The following is a 10,834-nucleotide window of genomic DNA, read 5'->3' as shown; positions in this document are numbered from 1 at the left end:
TGTGAAGCTTGGGAGCAGTAGGGCTCTGCCAAGCAGGGGCTGGTTGGGACCCACTTGGGATCTCTGGTGTGGTCCAGTAGTCCCCAGGGCTGGAAGGTGAAGAAACTAATAGGAAATTCAGAACTTGTCATTGCAGGCCACCCTGAGAGCAGAGGTCAGCCTGGAGATGAAAGGAAAGGTAGTGGTCCCCCTTCCCTTTTCACGGATACCCACCATCTGAGTATCATCTCCAGCAGAGGCTGTCCAAATGCCTCCCTCAGCCCTGTCTCTGCCGAAAACCAGAAGGAAGCAGTATGTAACTTACTCTTCTTTCTTATAAATTGGCATCATCTCTCCAAGCAGTGTACTCTATTTCTTTAAGGTTAGGTCTGGAGAGAGGTCATGGGGACTAGGCATTAAAGGGTAATGAGTGTTGGTCATACAAAGAGAGGAAAAATATGCATCCTCTGGCTCTGGAAGCTCTTGGGAAGCCTCCCTGCCCAGGTTTGTGATGACACACAAGTCAGCCCTTTACTGTAGCCTTTAAAAGTCAATATAAGATCTCTCCAGAAGGGTTGGTAGGCTCATGGGGAAAAAAAGTTTGTTTCTCTCCTGGGAGGCCTTAGGGAATTCTACATTTCCCAGCACTGCACAGAAGAGAGCTGGCGGGGGAGGGGAAGATTGCGGCTTTGAGTGCAGTTGGCAGGGAATGGGTTTCAGCTCCCTTGACCTTGGCTGGGTTCCTCTGGGAGAAGCATCTTCAACTTTTATTGCCAGAGGGTGTTTTGCTTCTAGCAAGGGGAGGAGAAGATAGGAAAGGAAATAAAAGCACAAAAATGAAAAACAAAGAATTCCTGAAGGTCTGATAAGCAGTTCAACTATGTAAGAAAACATAAATATTTGGCCAAATTAGTTACTCCAAATGCTTCATATTTCTAAAATTGAGCCACAGTTTTCTTATACTTTGAAGTTTTTCAGCTCTTCACAATCCTGCGCAAATCTGAGAGGGTAGTGATTGGAGTTAATTCCCTTTTCCAAGAGCTCAGCAAATGCTTAGCGTCTCTCCTACGATGCCTGGTAAAGCGATCTTGCTGTTTGGTAGCAATCTCTTTCTAAATGGAGATGTTCTCTGTTTGTGCCATGACTCAATTCAGCGTTTCATCAATAGACAAGAAACAGCGACATGTGCTGGAAAATTAATTAGCTTGGAACTGATCAGGAAAGTTTTCATGGTTATTAAAATCCCCGCATCCTAATATAATCTGTGACAGTGCTGTAGACTAATTTCTATTCACTTTTGTTGAATTTTCCTTTTGAGATTTACGTCACTGTATTCATGGAGTTTCTCATAAACACAGAACTTAAATCTAATTTATTTGCACAATGGCATGGCAGAAATTACTTATTCCCCTGGGCAGAACAATTAACATCCATAAAGTTGAGATCTATTTTTACACGATCCTTTATCAGTTGGTTTATTTCTTCGCTGAAGTCCTCTGATGGATTCAACAAAAAATAGCCCATCGGGTCAGATGTTTGCTATCATTTTTAAAATAAGAGGGTTGTGTTAGGGCCTAGGAAACAATGGACCCCTCTTTTCCTGAACAGCCCTTGCTGAGTGGAAGGTCAAGGGGAGGAGATACAGTAACAAGACCCCATGCTTAAGTCCTTGGCCAATGGGAAACTTTCTCTAGCAGCAGCTTGTTGAACCTGAAAGTAATGAGAAATACAGGAGAACCTCCGTAGCTGACTACTTCCCTCCCTCCTTAAGTTGCCCAAATTTTCATAGACCAGACATGTCCCATATGTATACATCAGTACAATAGACCTAGTTCCTTATGTTGACCACCTCTGTGTGTTGACCAGTTTGTTACAGTCCCTTGGGTGGTCAACTTGAAGAGGTTCTAACAATAGATGATGTTAGAACTATCACTTTTCTAGGGAAAGGAAAGTGGCTGAGAAAGTTTTTATTTTTTTGAGACCCAGTTTTGCTTTGTCACTCTTGGTAGAGTGCTGTGGTGCCATAGCTCACAGCAACTTCAAACTCTTGGGCTCAAGCTATCTACTTGCCTCAGCCTCCCAAGTAGCTGGGACCACAGGCACACGCCACAACGCTCGACTGTTTTTAGAGATATTGTCTCTTGCTCAGGATGGTCTTGAATTCCCGAGCTCAAGCAATCCACCTGGCTTGGCCTCCCAGAGTGCTAGGATTACAAGCATGAATCACGGCTCCCAGCCTCAGTCCTGAAATCTTTTGACTTCATTCCCAGAAAGCAAAACCAGGGACTACTTCCAAATGGGATTAGGATGCAGCTTCAAACACAAGTCAGTTATTTAACGGAGAAAGCCAGAGGTCTTACTTCTACAGAGTTGGTTTTAAATATTTATCTTATTCTTTTCCATCAGAAAATATTTGTGTGTGTGTGTGTGTGCGCACACATGTATGTGCTGTATGAGAGAGAGAGAGAAAGGAAGAGAGATGGAAGAGAGAGAGCAAGCAAGATTGATTTCACAATTTAATGTATGAAATTTGGGATAAGTTGCAAGCACAGGGGTTTCACCAATATATGTGGACATTACTTGAATTAGTCTGAAACCAAGCAAAATCAAAATAAGCTAAGCAAAGTAAATTTCTAGAACAAGATTTTTTTTTTTTTTAATTACTATGAGGGTACAGTTTTTAGGTTACATTGTTCTCACTTCCAGCTAGAACAAGATTCTTCATCAAACTTGGTCTCTGAGTCTGTTGGGTCACTGCGATGTTATCTATAAACCATTCCGTCCGTGAGCCTCAGCCTTGCCTTAACTACACCTTTTGTTCCAGCTCTTCCTTGAAAGGCCTGGGAAGCCCTTTCTGTCTTTGCTCTTGAATGGGCTGTTGAAATGCCCCTTCCTCTAGACAGCCTTTCCTGGAGAAAAGAAGAGGCCCATCTCTCACAGTTCCCGCAGAACTTTCCTTGTTTCTCTTTCTGGCACTCACTGTCCCGCCTGGCACAGCAACTGATGTTCATGTCTTCACTCTTATCCCTTTTTCTCATTTACAAGCTCCTTTTTGTAGACAATATCTGGAATATATTTCACTTTGTACTTCTACATTATAGAGTGTCCCAAAAGTCACCCCTAAAGTAAAGATACAGAGGAAAAATTTTACAAAGAGGTGACCAACACATAGAGAATATTTTGTAAAAGTTGACAATGAATGTTTTGTAAATAAAGGTACATTTAGCTACAGTTTCTCATTTTCCCTGCACATGGAGACTTTCCGGACAACTTTTGGGATGCCCTGTATTTTTAGCACAGTACCTTGTGCTTTACGGTGTGTTTGGTTAATAAAATAAACGCATCCAGTGCCTGATCTACGCAAGAAGTCGCCTATCATCTAAGAGTTCTTACTAGACAGGATAAAGGAAAGTTAAGCCTCCCATTTTTTTAAATCAGTCAAATAAAAATCTCCTTCATTTTCTCCATCACAAACTTAGTAACAAGTATCTTCAATTTGGTCAGAATCGATAGAGTTTAATGGTTTAAGTAAACAGTTTTTCTTTTTCTTCATTTTTCTTTCCTTGGAACAAATGAAACTTTGCTGGAGAAAAAGGAAATAGAGCTGGGTGGGAGAGATTGGGTGGGGCCGGCTAAGCCTACATTCCGCTACTGGATTTAGTTGAAAATATCAAGCTGTTTTCAAGAATTCTGGATTAAACTGCCTCCCTCACGCTGTACTCAGGGGTGCCTTCCTTGAAGAATTAAAAGCAGAAAGATTTGGGAGCTGAGAGCTAAGCTGAACAAAAGGTAACTATTTTAAATCAAAACATCTGCTGGAGAGGTGAATTTAACTTAAATTCCAAGGGGCAATTTCCATTTCGCTCTCACCCCTTGGACCTATTTTCTCTGATCCTTTTTCCCTGGTTGTGTTAGGAAGAGGCGGGGAGGAGGTATTCACTTTGCCATCTGGTAGAAATAGCTACTTAGAACATACTTTTTCTTCTTTTCTTTCTTCTTCTTTCTTTTAGAGAGGCTCTAGAAGCCATGCCTCTCCTCTTCTGATTGCTCTGTATAATCCATGGTGTGATGTGGTCTTAATAGGTAAGCAACTTCTGTTCTTTTTGCTCAGCAACCCAGAGTTTTGTGGTGATGGTGGTATTTATTTCTCAGTTGTGAGATAGGGTGTTGTTTATCATGATCTTGTGGGTTGGCTGAAGCAACTGCTATTAGTTCATGATGACTGGAGAAAATCTATGGAGAAGTTGGTAGAAAGAGTGAAATTGGAATCTCCAGCCATAGTGCCTTTGGGGCTCAGAGCTTGGATTCTGTCATTTGAATGCTCCTCAATGCTATGGACTGAATGTTGGTTTCTCTCTTGAAATTTACATGTTAAAATTTTAACCCCTAAGGTGATGGTATTAGGAAGTAGTGTCTTTGGGAGGTGATGAGGTCATGAGGGCAGACTTTTCAGGAATGGGAATGTGTCCTCACAAGAAAGGCCTCACCCCTTCCACCACATGAGGACACAGTGGGAAGGTGCTATCTGTGAGCCAGAAAAAAAAATCCTCACCAGAAACTGAATCTGCTTTGACCTTGGACTTCCCAGCCTCCAGACTGTGAGAATTAAATTTGTGTTGTTTATAAGTCACTCAGTTTGTGGTAATTTGTTATAGCAGCTTGAATGGGGCAAGGAACCTCAGTTTGGATTTTTGAGGGGGGAGAAAGTTAGCAAGAAATAGTACGTGAAGGACTGGAGATCAGTTTAATGAGGCCTAAGAAATGCAAAGAGAAAAAGAGACTTATTTGTTCATCTTCACAGATACAAAGAAATATTTAATATCTGTCAGCCCTGGAACCAAAGATGGAGTAAGAGCAAGGAATGGGCTTTTTGAGGAACAAGGCCAGAAAAGTGACATAAAGAGCAGAAGTGGCTCCAGCCTCCAAGGATTTTGATGCGAAGGTCAAGATGCATCTGGAGCTAGGGCCCATGGTCATTCTGACATTGTGGAGGACTTGTTTAGTCAACCCTAGAGGGGGCTTTTTAAAGTTCCAGAGAACAGCAATGTGATGCCAAGGAAATGCAGATTTCCTAAGTGCCAGAGGTACAGAGTGGACTATATTTCTATAATTCAATTCAAAGAACAGACATAAGTTCCTTATGGATAGAAAAAAGAAGATCTTAATCTCAAGAAAGAACAGACTCTCAGGCCTCTTTAAGGAATACAGTTCATAGGCAACAGAAACTGTTTAGAAAGAAAGCAATAGATCCAGACCTCTGGAACTAAAGAAGCAAGAGAAAGAAAGAAAGACAGAAAGGCCCCCTCGGAAATCCTGGGGTGGATGCTCTGATGATGTGAGAGCTTTGGGAGGTCTGGGATCGTGGTAGGTAATGTCCCTCAGGACCCTGGGGAATAGAGAGCTCAAAGACTAGAGACTCCTGAGACCTAACAGCCATCTGGTTGAGCACCTCTCCAGTCTGTGAATTCCTCCACCATGGTTCTGCCCATTGGTGACCTGGGCACATTGCCAAATTCTCCAATGAAACCCTTACTATCCTCTCCAAACATCTGGTCTTTCCCTGATCTTCTTGTTCGGGAAATTCCTTTTTAAAACCCCATTTGTTGCCTTGGGGATTTTTTTATTTTCTGCTTATTTAGAGCAGGTGGGGTCTGGATATTTAGAGTCTATCTCAGAGACAAAATCCCTATTAGTTATTTGAACAGAAAATAACACACATACACACACACACACACACACACGAGGTCAGACGAGTTCAGGAACTCACCCTATAAAAAGTGCTACATACCTCATTGCTGAATATCGCTATGGTCACCTTTGAAGTACTTCCCTTAGGAAGCTATGCACTAATACCAGCACCTAGTCCACCCTTCAAAGCAATTATGAAACTCTTTTTCTGGAATGCCCATCAGAGCTGCTACCATATGAGGTATGACAATTAAGTTTGCAAACTCAGTCCTAGAATATTTAGTCACTAGATGGCCAAAGGTAGTGCTTTGAAGGTGACCATAGTGATATTCAGCAATGAGATATACAGCACTTTTCCAAAGATGAGTTCATGAACTTAATTGTTAGATCTTACATATAAATATATGTGATTACATGAATACTCTTCATTTATATTACATATATTATCTGTATATACTATATATCTATACCATACGTAGTTTTTTATACATGTACACATGTATGTAAACAACATTGTTGAGTAGGTGTAAGGCTGTTAATAAGGTAACTAAAAGGGTAGAAGGAGAACTCTAAGGTATCATAGAAGAGGCAACAACAGGAAGAAGCTACCACCTCTAGGATTGAAGGTACAAAGAAAAGAAGTTGGAGTTTTTACAACTTAGAAACTTAAGGGAGGGGATCTCATAGGGCTGTTGGGCTGGGTGTCTCTGAACTTGAAGGAGAGGCCTAATGACACCAAGATTTCCTGGGAGGGAGCAAGGCTTATCTGTCTTGAGGAACTGGGTGGAGAAAGTAGAAGATGCAGGTTGCTGTTTCAGGATCAGGAAACAATAGCTATTGGTGACCTCAAGACCTGCTAACAGAAAGGAACAAGGAGACCCTCTTCCTCCATCCAGCCTTGGGGTCTTCCTCGCTGGTATCCCTTATTGACAAAGCTTAGCAGGGAACCAGGGGCAAGGCAGAGTGTAGAAACCTGGGTCTGAAGTTGAGAGGTAACAAGTTAACAACTGGCACACTCTCCTTATAGCTTTGTGGGAAACACGTGGTTCTTCCCCACTAGAACTGGGCATTACTGATTGCAGCTAGAATGGTATGGCAGCCCTTTCCAGGCACCTTCTCTTGGAAGGGATAACCACACTGTCTTCCTCAGAGTCTTAAAAATTCTGCCTCCCTACAGTCTAAGGCACATGCTTGATTATACAATCTTTCCATTCTTAGTTACTACTAATAGAAAAAATAGTGAACTTTCAACTTTCTTCTGTAAGGTGAGTCAAGAGCATGTCCACCAAACTTTCTAGCAAATATTTAATCATTGAAGTTTCTCATTCCTGCTCTATATGATGTATATTCAATGATCAATTCCGTATCTTCTATACTAGTTTTGTCACCTGTCAGAAACGTGTGATTAATTTTTTCTTCTGCTCAGGTGGCCTACAGCAGAGTCCTGAAGCCAGACACTTGTACCTTCTCTAACTCACCCATTCTCTCCAGTGCTTCCATTCTCGGGTTACACATCTGACTAACTTCTTGGCATATGGTACCATTCAGTCTCTCCTTATTATAGGCCTATTATTTGGGAAGATCACATCCTCCTCCATCACGTATTTTAATCTGGAGTCCCTTCCCTCCGTGTCTCCAAAATCACATTAAGGCATAAGCTCAAGCTTGCTTTATTTGTACTGCACACTCGGAGGCAGTGTGACCCCGGGACCTGATCACTCATGTCCAGATTCTTGTTTTCCTACTTACCAGCTGTACATGTTCCTTCATAAGTTACTTCTATAAGCCTCATTTTCTCTATCTGTGAAATGGAAGTAAGTACTGTACCTACCTTACAGGGCTGTTCCTAAGAATAAAAGAAATACATAGACAGTAATTGCTCAATCAGTGACAGCTATTATGAGTATAAAGACTTTGAGGCTAACAGCACTATTTCTATCTTCTATCTCCCAGTGTCTGGGGGATGAAAATGCATTAGACTCCACTCATACTTATTCATAGTCTCATCTTATACCTGTTGTCCTTCATAGGACCCACTCTCCTACGTTTACCAAAGTAATTATCTCCCTTCCTCTCTTTACTTAAAGTTTTTCAACCAAGTCACCAAGACACTGATCAAATATCCTTCTCTGGCCAAGAATCTACTATTCATCCCGGTACCTGAAAACCATGGGTTTATCTTATAAAACTCATTTCTCATAATTATCTTTTTAGTTGTGCATTCAACTCCCAGATCTCCTTTTCACTTTAAAGACATTTACTATTTGCTGAGACAATTATAAGTGTATCATCTATATTCTTGAATCCTTTTGATTTCTTGCCCAAGGCCTCATAGTTTCTTCTCAGATAATGTCATTCATAAGACAAGAGCAAGTTCATAGGGCTCTTCACGTGGCAGAAGAATCCGGGAGATCAGATCTGAGAACTTAATGGAATAGCTCTCAAGAGCTGGTGATTCATCTTGGGTTGTAACTTGGACAGACTATTCATGTCATATAGGTTAAGCAGAGCAATTTGAGCCTATCTGAAAACAAAGCTGTCTGTGTATGCCAAAGAAATCTATTAGTCAAAATAACCAGGCTAATAATTTCAAAATTTATTATTTTTCATCTTGTGTTTGTATTTGTACATCCAGTTCAAGATTCTCAAAGGAATAAATTATAATTTTAGCATGCAGTGGTTTACCTTCTTCTCTTGGCTACCCTAAGCCATCCAAAATATAAAAATAAAACTATATATTATACAGGGATATTCTCATAAATCTGTATTCTAAGTGCCAGAAAAGAGGCATCACTAGTGGGGAATTTCATATGTGTCCATGCATGTGCAGAGTTCAGGCTCTGGGAGATAAATGTGTCAAGAACGCATCATAGCAGCCGAGTAATTATGCAACTTACGTATCTGCCAATGAATTTCAAGCCTGATTTATGTCAGATAGGACTATAAATCCAGGCTTTGCACCAATTATCAAAAATACACTTTACAATCTTGAATGTATTATTTTCAGAGAGAAAATAAACAATGGAATGTTACATTGGGTCCACACTGCAAACTCTGTTGGACCTTGGGGTGGAGCCTATCAGGAGAAGGAAGATGAGACTCATCTCTGAAAAGAAAACTGGAACTAAGGATCCAGAAATTGTGATAACTCTATAAACCTTGGGCCTGAGCTGTCATGAGAGCCAGTAATGAAAGTAGGCGTCTTCATTCTTATGAGAAAAAAAAAATAGGTGTATCATCTTGTTTACTAAAGTAATGTGATAAAATTGTTCTGATGGAGTGGATTCCTAGGATTCTCCACTGTTTAGTCCTTACCTGTGCCAGGTGCTACCAATTACCTGTACTAAATTTGTAAGGGCTGGGCAATGCATCTTAGTCCTGGGGAATCGCTTGGAGAGCTTTGAAAAATACTGACATCTGGCTGTACCCCCAAATGTTAGTTTAATTAGACTGAGATGTAGGCTGGGTGTTGGTAAGTTTTTCTAACGCAACTGGGGAGAAGGATTTGTCCAGGTTAAGTGTGCTGGGTAGCTCCTGCCTTGCACAGACTACACCTACAGGTATGCAAACAGGACCACGATGGGGGCTTTCCCCACAGCTGTCATCTTCTTCATTCTCCTACCTCGTAGCATTGCTCTTTGGCTGTGGATTGTCTTGTACCAATGACCTATAACTGTGTGTCTGATTCTCAGGTGCCTGCTGGCCTCTCCCTGGCCTGTTCTGTCTCCAGAAATCTGTTTTCCTTCTGAGGGCTTGCTCGCCCACTCTGTTGCGAAGTCTGACTTTGCAAGCTCAAATTGTGTCTGCCTCTAGCTGTGCCTGCTTGAGGCAGATACTGATTCACCCCTCTCAGTTGGATTCCCACTTCCAGTCCTTCCCCTTCTAGTCCTCAGGAAGCTAGAGTCCTCTTCATGGGCAACCCCTGAGCACACAGGTTCTGCACATGACTCCTGTGAGTGGGATGAAGCCCAGCCCACCCCTCCAGATAGCAGCCTTCTTATCACAGGAGATAACAGCAGCGCAATTCTGGATGAAACCAGCCTGGTGTTCATAGGTCAGGTTTTCCCAAGTCACAACAGAGGGAGAGAAAAAGCCTAGGTGGCTTGGAGGCAGGTCCAAAGGAAGGGAGAAAAGAAATGAATGACAGGTGATACCACCTTCCTTGGGTAAACCCGGATGTGTATTATAAATGTTAGTGTTGGCTATTCTGGCTTTATCCATCTGCTGCCGTCATTTGTTAAATCCTACATCATGTCTTCATCCTGACTTTTTAATGCAACCCGTGTCCCAAGGTGCAAGCACAAAATGGAGATGTAAGTTGAAAAGAAAATGTAAAAAAAACCACCCCAGATCGTATATTCTCATTTTCAACAATTCAGACATTGAACGTAAACTAAAACTCACTGTTGACCTCCATGCCTAATCGCTGTTAGCCCCCAGAGGTACCTCTGTTAACAGAAGTGTGGTCTTAACCATTTATTTAACATATAAAAATTATATAGGTATAATGTTATAACCTGTACATTTTATCTCACTGGAATTATACTCCAAATATCATTATGAAATGTACTTCTTTCACTCAGCAATATATAAGAGAGTTTTTTCTTTTCTGTACATTTAGGTCTCAGTCTGCTCAACTACTATACTCTAAAGAACAATTAGCCTGGTGTGGTGGCTCACACCTATAACCCCAGTACTCTGGGAAACCAGGCTGAAAGAATCCTTTGAAGCCAAGAGTTCAAGACTAGCCTGGGCAACATAGTGAGACCATAGCTCTACAAAAAACTTTTTTAAAAAATTAGCCCAGCATGGTGGTATGTACCTGTAGTCCCATGTACTTGGGAGGCTGAGGCAGGAAGATAGCTGGAGCCTATAGTTATAGTGAGCTATGATTGTACCACTGCACTTCTGTCTGGGTAACAGAGCAAAACCCCAGCTTAAAAAATAAAAATACTTAAATAAATTAAAACCTATGGACAATTAATCTGTTTCTAATTTATGTGATCACACACAATTGCAACAACTAACAAGTGCAACAACGAACTTATATATGAAGGTTTCTTTATGAAAGTTCAGGAGAAGTAAAATTGTTAGATCATAGAGTATATGCATTTTTATTTTAAATTTGTATTGTTAAATTTACCCCTAACCTAGGAATGTAGGAGAA

General features: G+C 41.2%; 1 protein-coding gene across 1 annotated transcript in view; it reads left to right on the top strand.

Annotated features, from left to right (window-relative positions):
- Nucleotides 1-3,642: 3,642 nt before the first annotated feature.
- The window catches only part of CALD1 (caldesmon 1), a 215,626-nt gene continuing 208,434 nt past the window's right edge, over nucleotides 3,643-10,834 (top strand). Inside the window, exon 1 of the mRNA XM_023514226.1 lies at nucleotides 3,643-3,768. The gene's annotated coding sequence lies outside the window, so the exon portion shown is untranslated. The remainder of the gene's footprint in view (nucleotides 3,769-10,834) is intronic.

This window comes from Otolemur garnettii, unplaced genomic scaffold (genome assembly GCF_000181295.1).
Source record: "Otolemur garnettii isolate 467f Iridium unplaced genomic scaffold, OtoGar3 scaffold00049, whole genome shotgun sequence".
Lineage (NCBI taxonomy): Eukaryota > Metazoa > Chordata > Mammalia > Primates > Galagidae > Otolemur > Otolemur garnettii.
Note: the sequence above shows the minus strand (reverse complement) of the source record. Positions and strands in the feature narration are given on the sequence as shown.